Here is a 13,673-nt window from a genome sequence, read left to right as displayed (position 1 = left end):
GAGGGATCATATTTCTCCTATTTTAGCGTCCCTTAATTGGCTTACTGTTAAATCAAGAATAGATTTTAAATTTCCCCTGATTACCCCGTATGTTCCTAACAGAGCACTTCGCTCTCACACTGCAGGTCTGCTGGTGGTTCTTAGAGTCTCTAAAAGTAGAATGGGAGGCATAACTTTTAGTTATCAGGCTCCCCTCCTGTGGAACCAACTCCCAGTTTATTCCGTGAGGCAGACACCGTGTCTACTTTTAAGACTAGGCTTAAAACTGTCTATTTTGATAAAGCTCTTGGCTTAGGTTATCCTTAGCTATCTTTTTTAGTTATGCTGCTGTAGGTTTAGGCTGCTGGAGGACATCAAGATCTGTTTATCTCACTCTGTTTTTCTCTGTTTTTTCTCTTCATAGTAGGTACATTTTCCCTGGCTTTCTGTTTAGCTGTGACAACATCCTTGGAGGCAGATCATATGAGCTACTGCTGCCAACAGCTTCATGTTACAGATGATCCAGATGGCCCTGTCTCTCAGAGTCTAACCCTGTTTCAATCCTAGACATAGCTATTGGCTGAGCATTTACTAAAACTAACTCTTTGTGCTCTCTTTCAATCTCTTGACCAAAAAACTGGTGCAGAATTTATCTGCTTAACTTTTTCTTTGCTAGACACGTCCACCTATGCAGCTAGTCTGTCATTAACCTCTCTAACATAGAAAATACTCTGGATCAGTGCTTCTGTGATCTATTTGTGTCTCTGCTCAGTCTTCTCACACCCCCAGTTGGTCATGGTAGATGGCTGTTCACACTGAGCCTGGTTCTTGTTCTGCTGGAGTTTTCCTCTCCACTGTCACTTCATGCATGCTCAGTATGAAGGACTGCTGCACAGTCGGTGACACCATACAAGCAACTGTCCACTGTGGCTACACGCTCTTTCAGGAGGAGTGAATGCTGCTAGTCAATGACTCGATGCGATCTGTCTTGAGATGACACGTGTCGTGAATTGGCGCTATACAAATAAAACTGAAATTAACTTACTTTATAAGAGGGTTTTAGTGCAATCACAGCTGCATTCAAAATGCACTTGCGGTGTATGGAAACTTAACTAGAGTTTTTTTATAATAGCTAAAAAGAATTGTTGTTTGATTGTTTTCTCATGTATAGGTTAGGGTTAGGGGTTAATAAAATGCCCCAGCTATATATATAAAAAAAATTAAAAAAAACATTTTAGAAATATTTCAACTGTGCCGCCCATGTTTTATGCTTTATTATGTCATCTAGAAAATATATAATAATGTAGCTTTAGGGAGTCCTGGTTACATTTAGAAAGTGCTACTCCATTTGAAGTCATAAGTTAGTTCAAAGATCTGACATTAATATCACACCAAACTTAAATTTGTTTATGATGAGAGTCCATTCCTGAAGAGATAGATTAAGCAAAACAATCACAATTATCTTCTTTTTGGAATGAGAAGTCCATATTACAGTATACCTTAATCTTAAGGATAATGGCATGTAATTAAATGTCTTGATCCAGAAACATCTTTCTGAATATAAATGATACTCACAGTCTAAGATCAATACTGAATACACCTGATCAACAAGTGGATGTATTCATTAGTGCACACAAACAATTTATATCTATGCATATGGTCCCCTCTATCAAAACAATTATCTTCAACAAGCATCTTCATTGTTTATTCTAGAGGTCATCTATTTTAATAAGCTAGCATGTAACTAGGATGACCAAACGCCATCTTTTGCCTGTACATGGCTGCCTTTTGCATTCTGTCTGGGGCATCGGTGGAGGATTCATAGATTAATAAAAATGTCCGCTTTTTTGACTGGACCAATAGACTGGGGCTGCTGCTGGTAGCGCTGCCGTTGGTAGGGCTGCTGTTTATGTCAAAGCACAGGTGTACCTTTAATGAAGAAACCACAAATGAAGTTTCCCTGATACCGTCCAGGCAGAGTGTTCAAAGCTGGCATATGTGTTTCTGTATGTAACAGATGTGCTAAAGATCCCGTTGCTCACACCAAGTTTGTTGTTACACTGGAGAAGGGGTTAGAAAGCACCAGAAGTGGAGCAAATATGTTCAAAAGGCCAAAAGCATTACATGTTCCTCAGAATTACTGAACTTTGTCTTTGTACTTCCCTCACAAAATGTAAATGCTGAAGGGATTTTTCTCACAGATGGAGAGCCAACAGACCTGTTCTGTTGAGTCACTGACGGGGATTCTGCTTTTGCAATATACAGTCATATTCAGTAAATTATAATATTATTAATAAGTTAATTTATTTCAGTAACTGATGATGTTTTGAACCCTTAATTTCGATTAATTATGCTATTTTTCCCACTTCCAGCTAATAAAAACACAGCATTTAAGATTAGTATATGGCATCAGACCAACAATAAAACTAAATTTTTCATCCAGGAATGGAAGCTTAATGGAAGGTTTGTTTAAAACCAGTTTAAAAGTTGTTTTTTTCAAAAGGTGCTTTGAATCGGACAAGCAAGCCCTTTAGGTGTGCTTCTTGCAAAGACTTGCTTAATTGGTGTCCCACCACAAACTGATAATCAAGACAGTCTCTACAGCAAAATATAGATTGGGAGACAATCAATTATTATTTCATAGAGCCCTTTACACAGCGAATAAAGGTGACCAAAGTGCTTAAGATAAACAAACAAATAAGTGTCTTTGTGAGATTGCTGCTTTTTGATTTTCATTATTAAATGGAAGAGAGAATAGAAAATGTATTTTCTTAGAATATTTCAGATGTTTGTTTATTTGTCCAGTATGCCTCAAAAAGCGAGCTGTTATACAGGTTAATTTTCAAATATAGAAGAGACATTATTTTTATTATTTCCAACACTCTCCAAGTGTTGTGTTCAGTCAGGATATGAATGAGAAATTGGTCAAGAGCTTGTTGCTTTCTATACAATTACCATTGTAGGGAAGCGACTTGCGAGCTAGCTTGTTGTTAGCAAAGCCACGATGGCAGCAGACAGCGTTGCTAACATTTTGGACACACTTTAAGGGAAGACGTTTGATAATCTTCTTTATGAGGAAAAATTAAAGAGTAGGGCAGACCAACACCATATATTAGCTTAGTTCAAAAGGAAGGGAAAGGAAACAGGTTATTTCAGGTCTCCTGGTACCATAAGGTTAACTGGCTAACAGGGAGCGCTGTTACAAATAAAATGTATTGTTGGCCATGTCTTTTGATGAAACCGTCTTAGATATGTGTTGTTTAGTCAAAGATGGGGTTTTCAGATCTGAATAATTTTGAAGAAGGTTTCATGTGCACGGTTAAGTTGTTTGGGAAAGGTCAGGGTTGAACATGCTATCAACGAAGGTGTGCGCATTCAGGTAGCAAAACAAAGAAACAGTGAAAAAATAGGACCTTCTTGAATCAACTTATTGATGTTACTTCTTTACTTGGCCGCCAAGAGCTGGCATTCAGGCGGCATGACGAGGGCAGTGAATCAGCCAATAAAGGGGATTAAAGAGAATTTACAGAAACATTAGCAAAATATCAGTCTGTCTTGGCCTCACAATTCCAATCATCAGCTGTGTTTTCTGGTATGTCTCATTCCATCCAAAATGATCAGATTTCTGCTGTTGCTGCCACCGTTTCTGATGAGATTAAAAGTGAAATTCAAAGTGGCCCATCTTTTTGGATGGCAGGTGGATCAAACAACACATTCATCATGCCATGCACAGATGTCTGTCGTTGTTGGTTATGTGGACAGTGCAGGTAAAATACAGGAATGTGTCATTGGATTTTTTGATGTGTCAGAAGGACGAGATGGTCTTTGTTTGAAGTTCTAAGCCACAACATGCATAGCTACAATTCCAGAAAAAAACTGGTGGCCCAAACCTATGATGGGGCTGTGGTCATGGCTTCTTCACTTAATGGCCAGCAGGCCAAGGTTAAAGAAATAGCCCCCAGTGCTACATTTGTGCATTGTTGTGCACACAGGCTGAACCTAGTCTCAGGGTGCTAAATGCTTGCCTCAGTCAACAATATTTTTTGCAATTCTCACTGGGATTGCCACTTTTTCTTTCAAAGTCTACAAAGAGAATGTCATTTCTTGAGTCTGTAAGGTGTTCAAAAATGCTCCTACTGGGTGGAATTTTACATCTCGCATTGTGAGCAGTGTGCCAAATAATTATGATTCCCTGCTACAGGTTTTTGAAAAGCTTTAATCTGACAAAAATGGATGGTGAGACAATAGATTGCTCCAAAGGGTACATAATGAAGATGGAGGAGTTTGAGATTGTTTTCCTTTTGTATACATACAACCAAATCTTCAGTGAAACTGATGTTTTTGACATTGTCCAGCAGAGGGCTATGGATCTGGGGTTTTGCGAAACTAAAATTGAATCTCTCCTGGCATTCGTCAAGGAGAAAGGTCAGAAGAGGCTTTTCTACTTGTTTATGCAAAAGCGGCAAATCTCACAACCGACCCTTAAGATGACCCCATGAAAATGCTCCGCCAGTCACAAATGCATGACCCTCAGGATCACTACAGAAAGCTGTACATGGCTATCGCTGACAGTCTGACAGAACACATTTACAGGCATTTTTCAAACTTAGAAAGTGTGCAGTTTCTGGAACTGGTCAATCCAGGGAAGTTTGATGAAATGAAACAAGTGTTTCCAGAGCAGGTATTCCAAAGTGTACTGAAAATATATAGTCATTTATTTGATTTAGGGAGACTAAAATCTGAACCTCTAAGTTCTATATTCAGATTATGACTTGCAAGGGAAGAGAGGAAAACTGTGTGGTATTTTTTAAAGACATGGAATTAGATGGTGCAATGTCACAGCTGTCTTTTTGCAATGTCTTGTGTTTGGTTGCCACAATAGGAGCTACATCAGCTGGTGTAGAACGCAGCTTCTCTTGCTTAAAAAGAGACAAGCCATACACACGCAACACAATGGGCCAAGAGCGTTTAAGCAAACTTACTCTACTGGCCATTAAGAGTAAACTGGTCAAATCAATGGAAAAGGCAGTCAGTTGGTATGACAGGGTCATAAACCATTTCCTGGAAAAGGAGAGAAGGGCTGATTTTGTTTATAAGTAATGTGTTTTATGTGTTTCAACATTTGTTAATGCAGTACGTTACATTTGGATTCAATTAACACCAATGAGCCTCCCCTGTTTCAGAGACCAGCAGCTGCCACTGGTATCCAGGATTTAAAATATGTTCAGATTTTACTTCATGAATTTTCCTTGCCAGCACATTTTATGGCTAGATTTTAAAATCTGTTTATGGTATGTCACAGGGATCGCTGTCATGGATAGATGTTATTCTTTATTAAATGAACCCAAGTACTACAGATAACTGCATGACTTCTTTTGGTAATATTGGGTGTTCCTGTTGTGAGTTGTGTGTGTTCCAAAAAGTTATTTCCTTTTTCCACGAAGAAAATAAATCTACTTAAGCCAAAAGTTTCTTGCCAACGATGAGCGAGAAATTCCAATATGGCTTCCATGTGTCTAAACGACAGCAGTAACTGGAAGCTAATGCTAGCCACACTAGCTGCAGAAATACTCAAGGTTTGTCATTACAACTACTCCCTGCTTCTTGAAGCAACTTCACAACCAGAATTACTTGCCAAGACTGTGTCCACAGTCAGGGAATTTAACTTCAGTTTCACACGTTCACATAGTTGTAGTAAATAAGTATACATAAATAACCCTTATGGGAAATAAAATGAAAGATAAAAGGAACAGTATGTACATGTGTGAACTTACAGCCAATTATTTTCCTTGTACTGTTTTTACATTTTAAGAAAAGGGAAAAAAAAGAAAGGCATGCTGTGGTAGTACAAATATGCTTCATTTGCTTCACTGCTGACTAGCGGACAGCTCAGACTGTAAGATGTGCATTGTGTTCATCGTAGAGACAGCCTGAGCAAAAAAATATAAACTGTTTGTTTCCAGGATATGTGGAGTTTGCAGAGGTGTTTGCAACCCTTTTCCTGACCCTATATACTTGTACAAGTCCTGAATGCAGGGAAGGTCAGCCCTGATGATTCTCTCTGCAGACCCGTCTACTGCAGTTTGCACTTGTCCTGTTTTGTGGATGAGTATAATCACACAGTGATGTGCACAGTACAGACCTAATAATGTCTGTTGACGGTGGCTGATGGCTTGAAGGCTTGAAGGCTAAGCTGAAATCAACAAGCAGGGTCATGGCATACAACCCTGGGTGGCGGCACAGGGTGAAGTGTTGTCTCAAGTTGACCGGCAAGTAAATTTCAGGGGGTCCAGCAGAGGGCCTATGATTTCCTAAAGCTGGTTCAACACCAGTCGCTTAAAGGACTTACTGACCACAAACATCAAGGAGATCGGTCTGTAGTCATTTAGTCCTATGATAGAGCGTTTCTTGGGGACTGGAGTGATGCAGGTTAGTGAACATGTTGCCTCAGTGTTTGATTTTTGTAACTGCTAAGATATACGTGAAATCTGTTTGCTGTGTTTCTTGTATTGTCAGTGGTAGTTAGCATCATACTTTCCACACTACAAAAGAATTTTTCTTGTTTGCAAATTTGAAAACAGGGAATATAATATAGAGAATGTATTGTGCAGTTTCCATAACTGCAAAGAACTCAATATTGTTAAATGCTGCTTAAAGCTTGAAAAAGCTTTGCAGGACCTTAGGTGGATTGCAAATGAAAATACTGGCATAGTGTTCACTTTGATTAGATTATTTGAAAGTATCATCTTAAACCTGACTAGTGAGGAACGGGGAAAAGATGTGGGCCATTGGTCAAGCCAGTGAGTGTGAGGAAAATATAGTAGCGCCCATCCTCACAGTAATTCTGTTGTAAAGGAGTCAGCCGCTCTGCGATGTAAATTTATTGAAGCGGCTGTAAGGTTTTACAGCCGGTGCTCTGCACTGGATATGGGAATATTTGCTCAGAGCTGTTGAAGTTATGATCCCACATTATGTCTTTCATCACAGAGGAGCCATAACCTCTCCCCGTTTATCTTAATTACTGTTAAAACAGCTACCATAGACCAAGCCGTAGATTAACAGATGGACTGTGGCTTGATAAAAATGCAAGCCTGTTTTGCTAACTGCCGCATAACAGGCTTGCATTTATTTATTGGGGTGTTGAATGACAGACTAACGCAGACACCACATCGTTTTGAAATTGAAGGAAAATTATACAAGGCTCTGAAAACTGTTCACAAATTAAAAGTTTAAAACTGTGACTAGCATTTTTACTTGGCTTCTAACGCAAAAGAAAACAGATTGTTGTTTGCCCACTTGTCTCCTCAGAGTCGGGACGAGACCAGAAGCGTGTGGCCTTTACCAGCCCAGAAAGCTTTATCACTTAGCTTACTTACAGATCAACAAATCAATTTTCAGGGAAGACAACAATAAGATTAAGGAAGAAAAATCCCAAAAACGAACGCCCTCGTGTTTATTTCTCCACACAAAATTGTTTTTATTTGACTGTGTCCCTACAGAGCAGCCTGCTTGTCTTCTGTAATGAGCAAAACTGACAAACCTTTGGAGGAGTCCAACCACAGAGGGAGCCTAATTAAAGAATAATTTGCTTTTGTTGTAATTAATAGAGATGCTTGGAGTGATGTGATAATCTTATGCTGACAAAATGTGCCCTGCCTTTGCAGGAGAATGAGATGTATCTCGGCCGCTTGGGAGGTGACATCAAATAAATACCTTGAAATTGGAAATTTAATGTGATTCCACAATGCCCCTCTTCGCCGGCACAATGGACTAGTAAATGGTAAAATGTAATTCTCTTCAGGCATCTGTTTTTGTTAATGTGTGCAAGGAAACTCAAGCAATTACAGGAGTTATTGCAAAAAAAACCAAAACGTATATATATATATATATATATTAGGGCTGGGCAACGATTAAAATATTTAATCGCGATTAATCGCCCTGATTAATCGCGATTAATCGCATTGTATTTACAAACTCCAAGAATGAATTCAAAAGTAGTGTAAAGAGCACTTTTATTTTAATGTTCTGCTGCCATATGAACAAAAGTGTTGTAACATTTGTAGCACTTATTTTATACTGGATATTTTAACCCATCTATTGAATTTAGTGCACTAGTTGATCTTTTCTTCATAAGAGAACAGCAAGCACTGCAGCCAAAATATGGCCTTTTTTGACCTGCTGTATATTAGCCAGTCCCTAAGCTTGATGTATCATGAAACTGTTGACCTTTTGGGTTTTGTGGTTTTTATTTTATTATTACAATTAAATAATAATAATAATAATAATAATAATAATAATAATAATAATAATAATAATAATAATAATAATGTTATGTTCAGTGTTTTTTCGCTAATCCACCTCTTATATATTTCAATCCTTATGTAATTTTGTCTGTGTTGTGTGCACCTGCCTGTTGCTTTAATCCTATAAATTTCCCCGTCGTGGGATAAAAAAAGGATTAGCTAATGTTATCTTATCTTAAATAACACTTTTTAATATATGTACTGGGTACTTTCAAGGTCTTAATTACATGTTATGTGTGGGCTCCAGTAACATCCATCCATCCATCCATCCATCCATCCATCCATCCACTGATCTACCTGGATGTTCCCTGGAGGACTGAAATGCCTCAGTCAGAGACGTCTGTGGGTCTGTCGGGGCAATGAGAGAAGTTTCGTCTCCTCTCTCCGTTTCTGGGGCTCGACGTTTTCATGTTTTTTCACGTGCTTAGATAAATTTGTTGTGTTTCCACTGAAATGAACCGGCTTTTTACAAAACATACAGCTTGATTTCATTTACGGTATTAAAATAAAGCCAAACGGTGCTACTTCCCCTGTTCATGTTTTTTCGCTGCTGTGGTCTCTCTCAGCTGTTTGTGTGTTAAGTTTGTGTGAGAACTGAGTGGGCGGGCCAGGCTGAGCCTGCGTGCTGATTGGCTGGCGCCGCTGAGCCATGTACGAGAGGGGAGGGGGAGCGGGAGAGTGCTGCCGTGACAGCGCGCTGCAGTCAGCGCGCCTGCTGACTGACACTGACTGAAAGCATGTGAGCAACATGCGTTAATGCGCGATAAAATAAATATCGCCGTTAATAGTCTAATGAATTAACGCGAAATTAACGCGTTAACTTGCCCAGCCCTAATATATATATATATATATATATATATATATATATATGGAAAAAATACTATGACTTATGACAAATAAGCCTGTATACTCTCAATGTGTCAGTGTACCTTACTTTTGGAGCATATAGTCTCAAATTAAATGTCACAAATTTACAAATCACTCAGGTGTACTGTGACACTTAATAGTGGATGTCTTTTGATATGAGCAATACGGCTCACCATCCAGGGCGCCATTCAATAAGGGGTGGCATGGACACTTTGGACCTAAGATCTCTAATTCCCTATTTGTATGTTGTCCTCTATAACACAGTTATTCAAAAAGGGACTTGGGGAAACTTCTGGAAAAATTGCCGACTCTACCTTTAACCAAGAAATTCTTTAAAACACAGTTTATAATTATATAACTTTTAAACTATGCGTGAAACATAAAAGGATTGTTTTGTATGTTTTAATCCTTTTTTGTATTATGACCCCCCACAGATTAAGACAATCTGGTAACTGGTCATAGATTCTATAAAACTAGGGCTGGACGATAATTCAGTAACAATATATATCGATCGATAGACGTATATCGATGATAGAAAAAAGGGGTCAATAAAAAGTTCAGTCTTCCTTCATTTCGCATTCCAGCCTATCATGTTAATATTACAGTGATTACATCCTCCCCACCAATCACAAACACAGATCCAGGAACGCTCCGCACCCAAGCTCCGCCCCCTTGAAAGAGCTCAGAGAGCACGCATTCTTTTTAATTTTTGAAATACTTGCAGTTTTGGTAAAAAGTTGTTTGAATAAAGGGTTGAGTTTAAATTCAGTGTGTTCTGTATCAAAAATAGGTTGCTAAGCGACACCATAAAATGACCAGGGCTGCACTTTAAATATATATTTTGAATTTGTCGATAATTAACGATATCGATCAACATGATTTCTATTTTATCAATATCCTTTTTTTCTATATCGTCCAGCCCTATACGAAACACTGTTCTGATCTGTGAAACCTTTCATGTTTAAAGGGGAAACTTGTTCTCCAGTTTTTTCATACATATGGCAAAAAAAAGTAAAAAAAAAAAAGTTTGATTGGCCCAGAAGAACTGGCTTGCCGAAGGCACCATTAATTCAAAATCTTCCACTGGCACCTGATATAAGTAGCATTTAGGTGTTTCCCTGAGCATTACTAAACTTGCTCTCTAGAGCAAAAAAAACTCAACTCAGCCTCGGAGAGGAGAGGAGGAACATTGAAAATCCTAAAAAATGTACATATGAAAGGGAATAGAAATGAACCTTAATGTACATGAAAAGGAGCAGCGGCGTTCAGGTCTTTCACGCTGCATGCCCTGACAGAGGCTAAAGTGAATAAGTCGTCATCTCACATTAAAATTCATATTGTATCACTGGCTGGGGCTGAGCCCATTTTCTCCGCGGTGCTCTCGCCATGAGCCACACAATAGTCAGAAAGATATCTAATGAGGCAGGAGAAAAAATATTAAGAGGGAAATCTTCAGGAGTTGGCTTCCTCAATGGTCGGTCTTCAAATTCAATGAGAAAACCTTTCGACAGAGCTTTAGGCAGGTGGGAAGCTGAGGACAAAAGGGAAGAAGAGCCCAGGAGAGTGACTGAGATGGGCTGTGACAATGTCAGCTTTAGTCTGGTCAGCTTGCGTGGAGGATGACTGAATATGAGGGCGGCTTATATAGAAGAAAAAGGCGGGAGAGGAGGGTTTAATACACACAATTAAAGCTGGAGGGCTTTGCCAGCACATTTAACAAAACAGTTTATAGCTGTTTAAAGACGAATTATCTTTCGCCCTGGCTGTGGAAAAGCAGGCCGTATCTTTAACGCTCAGAGAGTTGCTGATGGGGTCATGGGAGTTTAGTTGTCTGGTCCAAATTGTCCAAATTTGTTTTGCCGTATCTGGAGAAGGTTTACAACTGGGTCTTTTGTGGCATTTGGTGTAGAGGTGCTGTGAGAATATAGATTTATGTAGAAGCTTTATAGGACTTTCCCAGTTCTTGGACACCGAATGGAGAAGTGTATCAGCATATTGGCAAAACTTTTAGCCTGTCCTCAGGGCAGGTTGTACTCCTCTATGGCTGCCCCTTATCCCTGATCCTGTGTGTGATATCCATTGACACAATTTCAAGGTGAACACTTAGCAGAGTGCCTGGTTTGGAAACCTCAGGGCCCCAGCTATGCTTTTTGCGAGTGATGTAATTCTGTTTGCATATTCAGCCTATGACCTTCAGCAGGCCCCAGAATGATTTGCAGATTAGTGGGAAGTGGTCGACAATCAAGTACTCATAGTCTGAGGCCACAGTGGATTGATCCACCTGGACTGAGGGTCACGCACTGGCTCAAGGGAAGGAATTTGAGAATCTTGGAACCTTGTTCACAAGTGATGGTCTGGTGGAGCAGGAGACATATAGACACATCTATAGCTGGTCTTCAGGAATGTGGGTGCTGTTGTGAACCAAAAGGGGAAAGACAAACACGAGCCAACAAACAAAGCTCTCGCTTTAGTGGTCAGACTATGTTCTGACTCTCACCTATGGTGGACAAGACTGGCATGGAAAAATGCCAGCCGAATCAAAGATAAGTCTCTTGCTTCTGCTTAAAACAGATGCCGAAGTGAATAAATCCGTCTGTGCCGAACCAGCTTTGTTTTGCTTCCTCCGCGGACTCCAGACTGAGCTGAAAAGCCAGCAAAGGACCCACTTTCCCAAGCTGAGGGAAAATCTGCTGAAATCGCGACTGCAACCGGGTCAAAGACTGCATGCAGGACCTCGGAGCTGCCTGCTCTGACCACGTTTCGACTAGCTCATGTCTGCTGCTGACCAACGTTTTTCCCTGGATCATTGATGGCCAAAGTGAACCAAACTCACACGAGGCACAGACAGGTCTGGCAGAGAAATAAACAGGGAAAGCTGAATGGTTTGTTTGGAAAGCTTGTGTGATTCAGGTACTTTGTGTTTTTAAACACATGGAGCTACCGAGTAGCTCCCCACTAGCATTGTGATACCAAGCCATTGCCGATGTGATTCAAGTGAGTTTTTATGGTTATAACAAACGTTATCTCCACAAGGGTTTCATATATTGATGGTATACTAATGTTTATGTTATCCGGCTCACTCATTATGACTAAAAATAAAGCCGAAGCTCTTAAAGTTAGCACCGAAAATCCACTAGCCAAAATGCTATTTAGCTCCCGGTGACTTCCTGTTTCCGGTTATTCAACTACTCGTTCAAGCATAAGGTTTGGTCGTTTCGCTCCGCCATCGTTCGATAGTGCATTATTACCGCATTAATATGAAAAAAATGTTTTAAATATTGTTTTGTTTAACTTTAGGATTAGCCGATTTTAGCAACCGATTGTTACAGCGACCCCTAGCCTCCCATTAATCACATCACATTAATAAAATTGATCGTGCCTAAAGTTTTCATGATTTGGGTTTTGTTTTGGTTTATGTTTGTTCTTTGATTTATTTTGATCTGATCACTTCTGTCACCAGCCTTTAATCAGTCACCTCAGTTCACCTGCCAGCATTCTGTCAGCTCACCTCACCACCTATCTGTTTGCTTGTCACTTCCCTGTTTAGTCACCAGCCAACCAGTTCGGTTCATTTCTGTCATTACCTCCCCTCTGATCGTTCTCACCTGCCGCTGCTAATTAGTCTTCACTCCTGTTAACCTGCTCACTTCCCTATAGTCCTTCAAATTTCTGCACATTGCCAGATCATTTAGGAGCAAATGGTGAGTTTTGTTCCAGCGTTCTCTTTTCTGATTGACCTGTCGATGCAAACCTGATTGTCTCCTGATTCTGAGCCAGTCTGACCCCAGGACCTGTTTTTGCTGCCTTATCTGACTGCCTGCCTGTTTTGCCTGACCCTGTTATAATAAACCTTCTTTAATCATACCTCCTGCTTGTCTGGCTGAATACTGGGTCCTCTGTCTCTGGTTTATGACAAAAGTCAATGATTTTAATGAGCACTTTTGAAATTGCTAAACTAATTAATCTTTTAATTATTTAAAATGTTATTTCCTAAAATAATGTTTTGCGTAATTCAGGATTTGCATTGTGAATGGGTTGAAACACATGGCAAATGTTGTTCTGAATTAGTTAAACTAATTTGAGCTCATTCCATGCCATTTAAGGTGAACTTTGGTTCTTTAACTAAAATAAAATGTTATTTCATCAAATAATGTTTTGTTTAACTCAGGAGTTGCATTGTGAATGGGTTGAAACACATGCAGATGTTCTAAATTTATCTAATTTAACTCTATTCCATGTTCATTAAGTCAGATCTGCAGTGAACCAGCATTCACTGAATTATTTTGATGATCAACAACTTTTATTTTGTCTTTTGTTTCTTTTGCATGTACATAGTTCCTTTGCTTAGCTTCTTTTATCTTCATTTTGCTTAGTAGTTTAGTTAAGTTTCACTAGCCTCGTAGAGAGGATTTAGAAATAGAGTGAGGAACTCTACCATCCAGGGGGAGCTCGGAGTAGAGCCACTGCTCCTCTGCATCAAAAGGAGTTTGTCAAGGTGGTTCAGACATCTGATTGGGATTCCTC

This window comes from Fundulus heteroclitus, chromosome 19 (assembly GCF_011125445.2).
Source record: "Fundulus heteroclitus isolate FHET01 chromosome 19, MU-UCD_Fhet_4.1, whole genome shotgun sequence".
In the NCBI taxonomy this organism is placed as follows: domain Eukaryota; kingdom Metazoa; phylum Chordata; class Actinopteri; order Cyprinodontiformes; family Fundulidae; genus Fundulus; species Fundulus heteroclitus.
This window is presented reverse-complemented; position numbering follows the sequence as displayed.